The sequence below is a fragment of the Tursiops truncatus genome, chromosome 9 (genome assembly GCF_011762595.2).
Source record: "Tursiops truncatus isolate mTurTru1 chromosome 9, mTurTru1.mat.Y, whole genome shotgun sequence".
Classification (NCBI taxonomy): domain Eukaryota; kingdom Metazoa; phylum Chordata; class Mammalia; order Artiodactyla; family Delphinidae; genus Tursiops; species Tursiops truncatus.
Genome location: NC_047042.1, coordinates 12,964,796 through 12,979,315, shown reverse-complemented (window position 1 = coordinate 12,979,315; position 14,520 = coordinate 12,964,796). Strand labels below are relative to the sequence as shown.

Here is a 14,520-nt window from a genome sequence, read left to right as displayed (position 1 = left end):
TACTATATACCAGAAGTCTTTAGAATTGCTTAGACAACTCTAAATGATACATAAATTCCCATGTCTTAGACCTAATGAAACAAACCTGGGATGGTGTTACTTGTATATCTGTATTCTTGAAAAGCTTTCTGAGAGATTCTGATAATCCACCTGGTTTTGGAATCACTGGTTTAAGTAATAAGAGGTACTGTTAATACTTGGTGAAAAAAGGGCATGTGGTTTCTGTTTCTATCCTCCATCCATTGCATTCTGGCTTCCATAGCCCCCTCACCAATGAAATTGCTCTTGGGAGGGTTACCAGTGACCTCTTAATTGGAAACTACAGCGGATACTTTTCCTTTCTGTTTATTTATTTATTTTTTACAGTAGGTCCTTATTGGTTATCTATTTTAAATATAGCAGTGTGTACATGTCAATCTCAAACTCCCAATCTATTCCTCCCACCACGTCTCCCCCGCCACTAACCATAAGTTCATTCTCGAAGTCTGTGAGTCTGTTCTGTAAATAAGGTCATTTGTATCATTTTTCTTTTAGATTACACATATAAGCGATATCATGTATTTGTCTTCCTCTGTCTGACTTACTTCACTTTTCCTTTCTTATCTCACTTTGTGACAGTAGACAGTGTTGGCCACCTACCCCTCCTCGATGCTCTTTTCCTCCTTGTCTCCCGTAATATGTCTTTCCTGGTTTTCCTCCCACATAGCTGTTCTCTCCTTCTCAGTCTTCTTCATGGCCTCCTTTTCCTCAGCCTGCTTTTAAAGTAATGATTGTGCCCAGAATTCTGTGCTTTGACCTCATCTATTGTTTTTACTCTTTTATACTCTCTAATAAGGCAGCCATTAGCCACATGGGACTGTTAAGCATTTGAAATGCGTCAAGTTTGAATTGAGATGTGCTGTAAGTGTAAAAAGTACAATGGATTTCAAAGACATATGAAAAAGAACATGTAAAATTTCTCATTAATAATTTTAAAAATTGATTACATTTTGAAATGATAATATTTTAGATACATTGTATTAAATGAAATATATTACTAAAATTACACTGGTTTCCTTTTACTTTTTTTTTAGCATGGCTAGTAAAATTTTTAAAATTACATATGTAGTTTTTATTTCGCTCACCTTATATTTCTGTTGGGTAGCACTGTTCAATATGTTCTTCCTAGATAATATCTCAAACCTAGCGTGGTTCTAACTACCATACATAAGGTTTTGGCTCTCAAATTTATATCTTTCACCCAGTTCTTTTTCCCTTGGGTTTTAGGTTGGTATATTCAACTCTTGATTGGATATACTCCTTAAACTGAACAAACAAAAAACCAGTTCAGCAGACTTATTTTTCTTTTCCTTTGTCCTATCTCAATTGAACTATTAACCCAAACCCAGAAACTTAAACTTCTGTCCAAACATTCACTAAGTCTGGGTTCTGTGTTCTAACTCTTGTGACCATTTGTTCCGTCTTCTCATTCCTACTGCTGTTGACTTAGTTTGGCCTCTGATCTTTTTCATGAATAATTGCAGTAATTTTCTACTTGGTTCCCTGCCTCAACTCTCAAACCTTATGATTCTTATGACTCCTCTCTAATCTACAAAGTGATGCCAGTGATATTTAATTTGTATTCAATAAAACTGACCTTGGAACTTTATTTTTCTGGAAACCTTTCAGTTATTTCCTATCATAGTTAGAGAAGCAAATAAACAAATAAACCTAACCTCATTAGATATATAATATCAGGCCTTCATGATTTGTCTTTGGTTTCTATCCAGCCTCATTTCTTTCTTTTTTTTTTAATTTTTAAATTTTATTTTATTTATTTTTTTATACATGAGGTTCTTATTAGTTATCCATTTTCTACATATTAGTGTATACATGTCAATCCCAATCTCCCAATTCATCACACCACCACCATCCCTGCCTGCTACTTTCCCCCCTTAGTGTCCATACATTTGTTCTCTACATCTGTGTCTCTATTTCTGCCCTGCAAACCAGTTCATCTGTACCATTTTTCTAGGTTCCACATATATGCGTTAATATATGATATTTGTTTTTCTCCTTCTGACTTTACTTCACTCTGTATTACAGTTTCTAGATCCATCCATGTCTCTACAAATAACCCCATTTCATTCCTTTTTATGGCTGAGTAATATTCCATTCTATATATGTACCACATCTTCTTTATCCATTTGTCTGTCGATGGGCATTTAGGTTGCCTCCATGACCTGGCTATTGTAAATAGTGCTGCAATGAACATTGGGGTACATGTGTCTTTTTGAATTATGGTTTACTCAGGGTATATGCCCAGTAGTGGGATTGCTGGGTTGTATGGTAATTCTATTTTTAGTTTTTTAAGGAACCTCCATACTGTTCTCCATAGTGGCTGTCTCAATTTACATTCCCACCAACAGTGCAAGAGGGTTCCCTTTTCTCCACACCCTCTCCAGTATTTGTTGTTTGTAGATTTTCTGATGATGCCCATTCTAACTGGTGTGAGGTGATATACCTCATTGTAGTTTTGATTTGCATTTCTCTAATAATTAGTGATGTTGAGCAGCTTTTCATGTGCTTCTTGGCTATCTGTATGTCTTCTTTGGAGAAATGTCTGTTTAGGTCTTCTGCCCATTTTTGGATTGGGTTGTTTGTTTTTTTAATATTGCGCTGCATGAGCTGTTTATATATCTTGGAGATTAATCCTTTGTCCGTTGATTTGTTTGCAAATATTTTCTCCCATTCTGAGGGTTGTCTTTTCGTCTTGTTTGTAGTTTCCTTTGCTTTGCAAAAGCTTTTAAGTTTCATTAGGGCCCATTTGTTTATTTTTGTTTTTATTTCCATTACTCTAGGAGGTGGATCAAAAAAGATCTTGCTGTGATTTATATCAAAGAGTGTTCTTCTGTGTTTTTCTCTAAGAGTTTTATAGTGTCCAGCCTTACATTTAGGTCTCTAATCCATTTTCAGTTTATTTTTGTGTATGGTGTTAGGGAGTGTTCTAATTTCATTCTTTTACATGTAGCTGTTCAGTTTTCCCAGCACCACTTATTGACGAGACTGTCTTATCAGCCTCATTTCTTATCATACCTTCACATTCATTGTTTGCTTCAGTCATCCAAACTAGTTGCAGTCTTCTCCAAAATTATGAATCAATTTTTAATATATCTTAAAAGAGTCATAGACTTCTTTGAGAATTTGATGAAAGCTATCAAATGTCTTCTAGGAAATTAACATACAGAATTTTTGCATGTAGTTTCAGAGGGATCTTGGAACACCGAAAACTGGGACAAGAACTGTAGTTTATATTCTTTTGTTTCCCAGGTATTCCTTCTGCATTGTAGGCTAGTTTTCTTCTTGGTCATTTGTAAGCCTTGATCTCTTCTGCTAATAATTATTGTGTAAAAAATCACCTTGAAACTTAGTGACGTAAAACAAGAGCAATCATTTTATGAACTCTCATAGTTTCCATGGGTCAGGAGTTTGGGAAGGGCTCAGTTGGGTGGTTTTGGCTTGGGGTTTCTCAAGCAATTGCAGTCAAAGCAGGAACAGTGGGGACTGGAGCAGCTTGGGGCTGCCAGGCATCTCCCCATCTAATCTCAAGACTTTTTCACATCATCTCTCTGCATGGGCTAGTTTGAGCTTCCTTACAGTATGTGGCCTTAGAGCAGTCAGACTGTCTGTATGGGGGCTCAGGGCTCCACTAACACAAGTGTTCCAGTAAACAAGGCAAAGTCACCAATACATATGTTCTATGACATGGTTGTGGAGGTCATGCTGTAATCCTTCTGCAAAATTTTATTGGTTACAAGCATGTCACAAACCCACCCAGAATGAAGGAGAAAGGAATTAGACTCCACCTGTTGATGGGGCAGGGAATGTTAAGGTACTAAAAGGGCATGTGGAAGGGGATATTGCAACCATCTTTGGAAAATACAATCTGTCACAGTCTCTCAACATGCTGCAATGCTACGTAAAGAGCAGGTGGGATTTAGGCACAGTCTTTCCACTTGGTGGAGAAATCTGCTAGTAACAATAGACTTTTTGTAGCTTTAAATGATCTTTTCTTGGCTTTGCCTGTGGCAAAAATTGGTTATGGACTAAGCCTTATGATCTCAATATAAACATTTTCTACTCTTAGTGTCTGAACCTAATTATCAAAGAGACAACCAGAATGAAAGGAACAGAGAAGCTATCTCTTGATACATTAGATAGCAATTCTGAGCGAGTAAAAAAGGATGTTTTCCACCTTTTAAAACTTGTATCTTAATGACTTGATAATCCATTTGGATGAAACAAATGTACTGCCATAGACAGCAGAAGGTTAAATGTTCTCCTATGTGCTGATGGTTTATTATTGTGTTCCAAGACTGGCCTTAATAGGTCACTGGTTCCATCTAATTTTTGTCATAACTAAATAAGACTAAAATAATTTTTAAAACCAGATCATCTGCTGCATTTATGTGGCTTATTCTGGCAACTCCATGCATGTGGCCACCACAACTACACAGAGTGATTCTATCCAGTTTATCTTGGAGGGTTCAGGAAGCACTGTATTGGATAACTTTTAACACTGGTGTAGAAAGATTTTTCATTCAAAAGTAATTGCATTCAAAATCCATAGTGTAGCTCTTTGAGACATCATTTATTGGTGAGAAATGAAAATTAAATGAAATAGGTAAAATTATAGGACAGGGAACATCCTCAAGAGTTCATCTGTTTTGTTGCTTCTAGGTATGGCTTACCTAAATCATACCAGAAATAGACAACTCTTATAAAGGTCTGGAGCTACTTCTGGAATATGTAAGACTGAGTTCAGAGGAGGCCTGTTAAATATAGGATTGACTATATGCCGATCTCAGTGGGTGTGAAAGTTGTTTTGTCTCAGAAATTAGAGACATTGATGTTTAGATTTGTTTTTGCTTTTCTCTGATCCATTAGCACTGAAAGCTGTGGCACAGAAAGTATAACTAGGAAACTTTTTCTTGAAGAACAACATGGAAAGAAGCAAAATAACTTTTCAAATAGTTTCTTAGGCCATCCCTTAAAATATCACAATTCCCCAACCATCCATTCCATTTTCTCTCAGTCTAACCCTATTTAAACTCAAGAGGACAGCCAGGCTAGATGATATTTTGGGCATCTCACTGTGGGAGCTAACTCAGAATAATTTCGATGGTATTTAATCTCTGGACAAGAAAATAGTATGTTTGGCGTGTTAAGGGATCTTTGAAAATTTGTAGTTTTGTCTACTTTAAAAATTTTTTAAATTTTTAAATAAAGTTTTATATTTATTTATTTATTTATGATGTTGCTGTTGCTGTTGTTGTTTTTGGCTGTGCTGTGCAGCATGAACGATCTTATTTCCCTGATCAGGGATCGAACCTGTGTTCCATGCATTGGAAGTCTTAACCACTGGACCGCCAGGGAATTCCCAGTTTTGTCTATCTTTTTAATTTAGCAGGCTCCCAGTGAATGGATTCTTCCAGTTATTTTCTGAAAAAGGTTTTGGTTTACATTTTTCAGAGTGGTAAAAGCATGTTTTTCTGTAGATGCATTCAGTTGCTTGCCATTCACTTAAATTTTGTAGAACAAACCAGCCCACATCAGAACTGATTATTTCTTAATTGTAGTTGTAGAAATGACAAATCAACTCACTCATTTAAAATTTTTGCTTTCTAGTGATGGTCTGTAAAGGAGAGATGATGAATATTGGAATTAGAATAATACATGGAGGCAAGGTGGTAGTGAAAAGATCAGAAGCTTTGGGGTCAGAATTTCTGAGTTCCAGTTCTAGTTGTACCATTTGCTCTCTGTGACTTTGACAAGTTAATTTATCATCTAAATGTTTCTTTCATAATCTGTAAGATGGAGATACTATTGGTACTTACAGAATTCTTATTGAGAGTTAAATGTAACAGCATATGTTAAAGCACTTTGAAGAGCATGAAGTTGTACATGACGTTATGAACATGCAGGAGACCTGAAGCTAGCTTCTTACTGGTTTACTAAATACAAAATAGTTAAGTATCCAGACCTGGTCATGAAACCTTAAGGAAGGTAATTGAATCCAGTAATGTGGTAGAGGCAGTGGACTCAGGTTCACTTGGAGTCTCCTTCCGACTTAGCTGCTAAACGCTTGTAACATCTTATGGTATTTAGGTAACCTTGCTGTTCCTCATCTATAACAAGGATTGCTTTGCTCCTAAGGGTTGTGCAAAAAGTTAGGTACTGATTTTAAAGTGCAGTATAGAATTTTGCCTTCTATAAGTCCGATTCCTCTAAGTTGTACCTTTAATGTTTGGAAGGGTAGAAAGTTTTAATTTATTATTAGAAAGAAATTCTTAGCATTAGGTCAGCAAGCATCCACGTGGGATCCAGAGAATGGCACAAGTCAGTTTGTTACGTTTTCTCTTGAATCGCCTATCTGGTGTGGCAGGTGCATCAGGAGGATGGACTCTTCTCTCCCTCATCTTCTTAAATCTTTCTTTACTTCCGTCCTTCTGGCATCCCAATTTCTTGTGTTTGTGGCTTCTGACTTGTGCTCTGTCGAGGCTGAGAAGGAGGTGTGTGGGTGGGAGATGGGGTGGAACTTTGAGCCTTTCAGGATATGATTAAGAAAAATGATCTTCCTCTTCCAGGCTCTAGGTGAACATTCTAAAGACTTTCTCTTGTTGGTATTGTGCAACACTGTTAGCCTAAATGAAGTGCATTACAATGCTCTCTTTTCTCTGTCTTACCAGGGATCTGTTTGCCGGTAAGCAGCAGAGACTGATCTCTTAACAACTGTATACTTTCCTGCTTCTCTGCCTCCATTGATACGGGGACTTAACTGTAGGATCCTTTCAAGTTCTAAAAATATGTGATTTAGGTTGGAGGACTCCATAGTGTCACTGAGGCACATAGGTGATAGATTTTGTTATGCCTATTTATAGGTGAAAAAGTGAAGGCACCTACTAGTAGAATTTACAGCTTTGAGTTCCGTGTTTCAGCCATTCAACAGAACTTCCTTCATGTAGGGGAAATGTTACTCTGTGAAAATTGGTATGTGACTGTGCTAAGGGCATATTCTTTAGCATCAGTGAATGGCTCGAGTAGATTTTGTGCTTGGAACAGAAGGTTCAGATACTGTGTAGTTCCAGAGTCTGTGCTCATAAAGTGTGAAGGCAGTGACTGTGGTGACTGTGTTCTTCCTAGTCGCTAAAACCCTCGTTTGATCTGAATATACCACTTTTTGTTCTCTGTGCTGCTCTTTCTATTTCTACTAAAGATACTTTTCCTAACTAGGGCTGCAAGTCATACTTATGGTGGCTTTCATAATCAAAATATTACCATCATATTAAGAAGCTTAATTTCCTATTGATTTCCCCACAATTCATTTAATTTAACCCCTCTCTCACCCAATCAATAATCCAAGTCTATGAATTCAAATTTCTAAGTATCTCATGAATACATCTGTTCCCTCTTTCCTCTGTCCTTGATTGAGGTTCGCATCTTGGCCTTTTCCCCTGAGCCCCTGTCAAATCTTTCTGATGGGTCTTCTAGAGAACTACGCCAAGTATCTTAAAAAAGTCACATTTGTGCAGCCTTTTACATTCATAAAAAGTTTTTTCATACACCTTTTCTTATTTAATCTTCATACCAACTGATGAGGTAGATTTTGTTATTAGCAAGATTTTACAATTGACCAAAAAACTAGCAAAGGCTAAGAACTTGCCAAAGGTTATGCAGTTAGTAAATAGTAGAAGAATTCATATTTCGGGAAATAGATCATTATAAAATTCATGTGCCCTAGAGTAAAAACAAAATTTTCTCTAGATTACATTTATATAATGAATGCCTCATTTTGAAATAAAAATATGGCATAGAGACATGGACATATTTAACAATAACTTATTTTGAAAATGAAGCCAACTACTTTAAAAAAGTTTTAACATTTTTTGTTGTTTTATGAAGTAATTAGGTTGAGTAATATGACTAAGGAGAAAAATTCTTGGTGGGAGAATTCATGCCTCTTTATTGAACGTGTGCCAGAACTGATTTAAAGTTTCTTATGTACTTTTTAACCAGACAAGGTTTTAATGAATAACTTAGAAAAACACATCATTTTTCTTTTTCATTTGGCAAACTCTGAAAGTAGTGAGAATAGATATGGAGAAATGAATGAAATGTTAAAACAGTCTTAAATTGTGTTTGGGAAATAATCTTTTTAAATTTTTAATTTTATAATTTAGGAGATTGTGATGTAAAGGAAACAAATGAACACCTCTATAGGTGGTTGCCTATTTTTTTCCCCTTCTTCTCTAGATTGCATAATTTTCTAAAAATAAAAACCACTTTCAAATTGTCAAACTTTATTTTTTAAAGAACTAATTCAGGTTCTACTTATCAACTTTAAAATTTTAAAACAATTTTGTACTTACAGAAAAGTTGTAGACATAGTACAGAAAGTTCCTATACCCTTCATCCTAATGTTAACACTTTACAAAATCATAGTACAATGGTCAAAACTAAGAAATTAACACGGGTATGATACTATTAACTAAACTCCACATTTTTTTCAGACTTCCCTGGTTTTTCCACTAATGTTCAGGTTTTACCTGTAATGAGTTTTTGAATACATGAATGAATGGGGGATGAGAAAATATATGAAAATAACATTGAAACAGTGAGAATGGAGAGATACACAAATGAATATGTAAAGTGAATGATCGGGAAGACTCTTAATATTTTTATATTATAGTTTGTCCTCTAACTATAACTCTATGTCTTAACTCTTAAGTAGAATCTTCTTTTTCTTGTAGTTTTGTTGATGAGAGGCCCACTCATTTTAGTTTTATAGGAAAATCATCATAAATTGCTCTTACAAAAAGGTTACATTAACTTATCAAAAGAACCGAATACACTTAAAGCAGTTTCTAAGTGACCATGAAAAAAAAATTCTACTATTGATTTCTAGAATTAAAATTTAATAAAATAAAAATTTTACTTCATTTCCAAAAGTCTACTTATAAGTTTAAATCCAAATTATGATGAGATTCTAGGGCATATTGCTTAACAAGGTCAGTTAGTTACCCATTTTTCCTGAAATATATTTTTACTAAAGATTGTGAGTGATGAATTCCTATACCCATTGACATAAAAAGTACCACCCCATTTATCCCAGATTTGAGGAGAAGAGGCACATTGGTTAGTACTGTCACAGCATTAGGGCTCCTGTGGAGCTCCAGATGTGGAAGGGGAGTTTGATTCCATGAGGACACGCAGCCCCTTCTCTGATTCTGCCTGATTGCACCTGGGAATACCTAGTCACTTCACAGCCACAATGTGGTTCTCTGTGGGATTTTCTGCTTACTAAATGGTAATTTATTTTCACTTTCTTATTCCTCTGGCATGCTGACAATTCTTAGATGACAGGAATATGATTATGAGGGATTTCCAAAGTATGAGCATAGTCATCTCTGAATTAGAATACAAATGGTACATCTTCTTTAATTATTGCTACCAAGCAGCCTTGAATGAAATGTAACTTCTAGAGTTCCCACTAAATACATGTTCTTTAGCAGGCCTTTAAAAAGATTTTTAAAATTTATTTATTTCTATTTTTCTGCTTTAATTACCAGCATTATAATGGTATTTAAAAAATAAAACAGCTTTATGGAGATATAATTCATATACCGTATAATTCACCCATTTAAAGTGTACAATTCAGTGTTTTTTCGTATATTCACAGAGGTGTGCAGTCAACTTCAGAACTTTTTCATCATCCCCAGAAGAAACCCCAGGCCCATTAACAGTACTCCCTATTCCTACTTGCCCCCAGCCCACAGTTCTACTTTTTCTCTCTGTGGTTTTGCCTGTTATGGATGTTTCATAAAAATGATATCACATAATATGTGGCATTTTGTGACTGGTTTCCTTCTCTTAGCATACTGTTTTCAGAATTCTTCCATGTTGTAGTATGTATTAGTACTTCGTTTTTATTGCCTGAAATATCCCGTCATCTGGCTGTACCACACTTTATTTATCCATTTACCAGTTGATGGACATTTGGGTTTCTTCCACTCTTAGGATATTGTGAATAATGCTGCTATGGAAATTTGTGCATATGTTTCTTGGGAGAACATATGTTTTCATACTCTTGGGTATATACCTAGAAGTGAAGTTGCTGGGTCATATGGTAACTCTATATCTAAGTTTTTCAGGAACTGCCAGTCTTTTTCCACAGTGACTACACCATTTTACAATCCTACTAGTGGCATATGAGTTTCGATTTTTTTCACATCCCTGCTAACACTTGTTATTATTTCTCTTTTTCATGATAGCCATTCTAGTGGGTGTGATGTGGTATCGTTGTGGTTTTGATTTGCATTTCCCCGGTGACTAATGATGTTGAGCATCTTTCAATGTACTTATTAGCCATTGGTATTTCTTCTTTGGAGAAATGTGTATTTAAACCCTCTGCTTATTTTTTAATTGGGTTGTCTTTATTGTTTTGAGTTATAAGCACATTGTGGTTTTCATTTGCATTTCCCTGATGGCTAATGATGCTGAACATCTTTTCATATGCTTAATGACCATTTGTAGATCTTCTTTGGAGAAATGTCTATTCAATTCTTTGCCCATTTAAAAAATGGTTATTTGTCTTCTTATTGAGTTATAAGTGTTCTTTATAAATTCTGTTTATAAGTTCCTTATCAGATATGTGATTTGCAAAAACTTTCTCCCACTTTTTATCTATTCATTTCCTTGATCATTTACTTTGAAACACATGTGATTTTTATTTTCATGATGTACCATTTATCTTTTTTCTTTTGCTGCTATTAGGTGTCATATCTAAGAAATCAATGCCAAATTGAAGATCATGAGGATTTACTCCTATATTTTCTTTTGTTTTATAGTTTTAGCTCTTATGTTTAGGTCTATGGTCCATTTAGAGTTAATTTTGTATATAGTGTGAGGAGGGAGTCCAGCTTCATTCTTTTCACCAATTTTTGAGAACTATTCCTTCCCCATTGAATTATCTTGGTATGCTTGTCAAAAATGAATTGAAGGTGAGAATTTCTGTGGTCTGTATATCTGCCTTGTGCCATCCATGCTGCCTTGTTTGCAGTAGCTTTGTAGTAAGTTTTAAAATTGGGCAGTATGTGTCCACCTTTGTTCTTTTTCTAGACTGTTTTGGCTATTCTTTGTCCCTGGAGTTTCCATATGAATTTTAGGATCAGATTTTATTTCTGCAAAAAAGGCACCTAGGATTTCAGTAAGTGAAACTGTACTGAATCTGTAGATCAGTTTGGGAGTATTGCAGTATTAACAATTTTAAGTCATGACAATGGGATGTCTTTCCATTTATTTAGATCTTCTGTAATTTCTTTCAACAATATTTTGTAGTTTTCAGAGTTTAAGTTTATACTTCTTTTGTTAAATTTATTCCTAAGTACTTTATTCTTCTTGATGCTGTTGTAAACGAAATTGCTTCTTAATTTCATTTTTGGTTTATTTATTGTTATTGTGTAGAAATAAGATTGATTTTTGTATAATGCCTTGTATCTTGCAAACTTGCTGAACTCATTTATTAGTTCTAACAGATTTTTTGGTGGATTTCCTGTATACAAAATTATGTCACCTGCAAATAAAGGTAGTTTTATTTCTTTCTTTCCAGCCTTTTATTTCTTTTTCTTTCCTAATTATACTGGTTAAAACCTCCAGTATAATGTTTAATTGGAGTGATGAGAGCAGACATCCTTGTCTTGTTTCTAATGGGGCCAAGCATTCAGTTTTTCACCTTTAACTATGAGGTTAGCTGTTGTTTTTTTTTTTTCCCCCACATTTGTCTTTTATGAGATTGAAGAATTTCACTTCTATTCCTAGTGTGTTGGTGTTGAGTATTTTATCATGAAGGGTGTTGAGTTTTATCATATGCTTATGTTGATTGATATTCAAGTGTTAAACCAACCTTCCATTCCTGAGAAAAATCCTGATTTGTCATGGTGTATAATCATTTTTATATGTTGCTGGATTCAGTTTGTTAGCATTTTGTTGGGATTTTTTGGTGTGTGTTCACATTCATCAGAGATGTTGGTCTATAGCTTTATTTTCCTTTGATGTTTCTGTGTGGCTTGACCTCAGTTTTTACTTTTCTTATAGAATGAGTAGAGAAGTGTTTCCTCTCTTCCAGGTTTCAGAAGTATTTGTAAAGAGGTGGAATTCACTAGCAAAGCTAAAAAAAACTTTTTGTTGTTGTTGTTGGAAGTTCAATTACTAATTCAATTTCTCTCGTTGTTATATGTCTGTTCAGTTTTTCTATTTATTCTTTAGTCAGTTTCAGTAGTTTATGTCTTTTTAGGAATTTGTCCATTTCATCTAGATTATCAAAGTTGTTGGTATACAATTTTTCATTGTATTCCCATGTAATACTTTTTATTTCTGCAAGGTTGTTAGTGATGTTCCTTCTTTCACTCCTGATGTTAGTAATTTGAATGCTTCTCTTTTCATTTTCCTGGACAGTTCAGTTAAAAGTTGGTCAGTTTTACTGATCTTTTCAAAGAGCCAACTTTTTGTTTTGTTGATTTTCTCTATTGGAATTCTATTCTGTATTTCATTATTTTTTGCTCCAATATGTATTTCCTTCCTTTTGCTTGCTTTGGGTTTAGTTTACTCTTCTTGTTTTCAATGTCTTAAGGTGGAAGCCTAGGTAATTGATTTGAGATCTTTGTTCTTTTTTAATATAGGTATTTACAGTTGTAAATTTCTCTCAAATACTGCTTTAGCTGCATCCATAAATATTGGTATGTTGTGCCCTTATTTTCATTCATCTTGAAGTATTTTCTAATTTCTTATATAATTTCCTCTGTTACTCATTGGTGTTTTGGGAGTAACGTTGTTTACTGTCCACATATTTTTGAGTTTCTCAGATATGCCCGTTATTGATTCTAATTTCATTTCATTGTGATCTGAGAATATATTTTGTATGAACTCACTCATTTAAAATTTATTTTAGCTTGTTTTCTGGCCTAGGATATGGTCTGTCCTAGAGAATGTTCCATGTGCACTTGAGAATGTGCATTTTATATCTATTAGGTATACTTGGTTTATGGTGTTGTTTAAATTTTTTATTTCTTTTTTGATCCTCTATCTAGTTGTGCTGCTCACTATTCATGTTTCAGTATTGACATCCCTACTGTTATTCATGAAGGGTTTATTTCTCCCTTCAAATCTGTCACTTTTGCTTTTTGTATTTTGGTGGTTCAATTTTTGGGTGCATGTATGATTTTAATTGTTATATCTTCCTGATGCATTGACCCTTTTCCATTATAAAATCTCTCTTTTTCTCTAGAGCTTTTTTTGTTTTAAGTTTATTTGTCTGCTATTAGTATAGCCACTCCAGCATTCTTATGGCTGCTGTTTGCATGGTATATCCTTTCTCATGCTTTTATTTTCAGCCTATTTATATCTTTGAATCTAAAGTGTGTTAGCAAGCCTCTTTAAATTAGTATTTCACTAAACTTATTTGGCACAAATGGTCATTTTTAACAGTGACAATGTTGTCTCTAATGTATGGATGACAATATTTAATTAATGTTCATACATATCATGCTATTATTCTGGATAATGTATTGATATTTTTAGAATATTGGGTATAGTCTCCATTTTTCAGGAGACTTAAAATGTAATATAAAGAATTTATTATATGATTTGTTCCTACTGCTCTGAGAAGTATAGAAAACTTTTAAAGAAATGTGATTATATTAATATTATAGTAAGAAAGCAGGTGATGTCTATAAACTTAAATTTGAACTTACCTCTCACTTTTAATACATTAAATAATCTTAAATCCAAATGATGGTATTAATTTTAAATTTATGGATTCACGCCACTACAAGTTTTTCCAATAATAATAGTTAGAAGGCCCCCAGAAGCTTCCAATTTTTATGGCAATATCTTCCTTGAAATTGTGTTGAAAAGCAGGGAAAAATAGTTCAGTCGCTATACAGTCTCACTTGCTTTAAACAAATTTAGCTGTCTTGTAAGATGATTAACATAGTTTATGTATGGGCTTCAGAAAAGGCAAAATTAGCTTCTGAAAATGACTGAACAACAGCTGGAATTAATGAATAAGGAAGTGAATGAATGAATAAATCAACTAGGTGAAATATAGGTTTTTTTAGGCATTATGTGCAATGAAAGACTTGGCAGAATTCAAGGTAGTGAAAAATAGGAACTATCTGATACAACAATGATTAATAATAATGTTGACAAATAATTTGATAGCTAATTTTTATAGGGCACTTACTGTTTGCCTGGTACTGTTATAATATCTTTACATATGGGTCAAGAATTGGATTGTGAATAAGACCGACATGAATCGGTATCAAGCTTTACTTGTAATTTTAAGGATTCAAGCAATAAAAAGGCACAGGAGAAGCAGAAGGAGCTCCTGGACATTGAGATAGGCCCCCAGTGCCTTTTTTCTCACAATAACAAAATTCTCAACCCCAGAGCAGTAGATAAGATCTCAAATGGAGTACATGGTTC

The 14,520-nt window shown here is 34.4% G+C and overlaps 1 protein-coding gene across 2 annotated transcripts in view; it reads left to right on the top strand.

The window, feature by feature from the left end:
• SUGCT (succinyl-CoA:glutarate-CoA transferase) overlaps positions 1 to 14,520 on the top strand; it is a 689,175-nt gene that overhangs the window by 73,722 nt on the left and 600,933 nt on the right. The window lies entirely within an intron of this gene.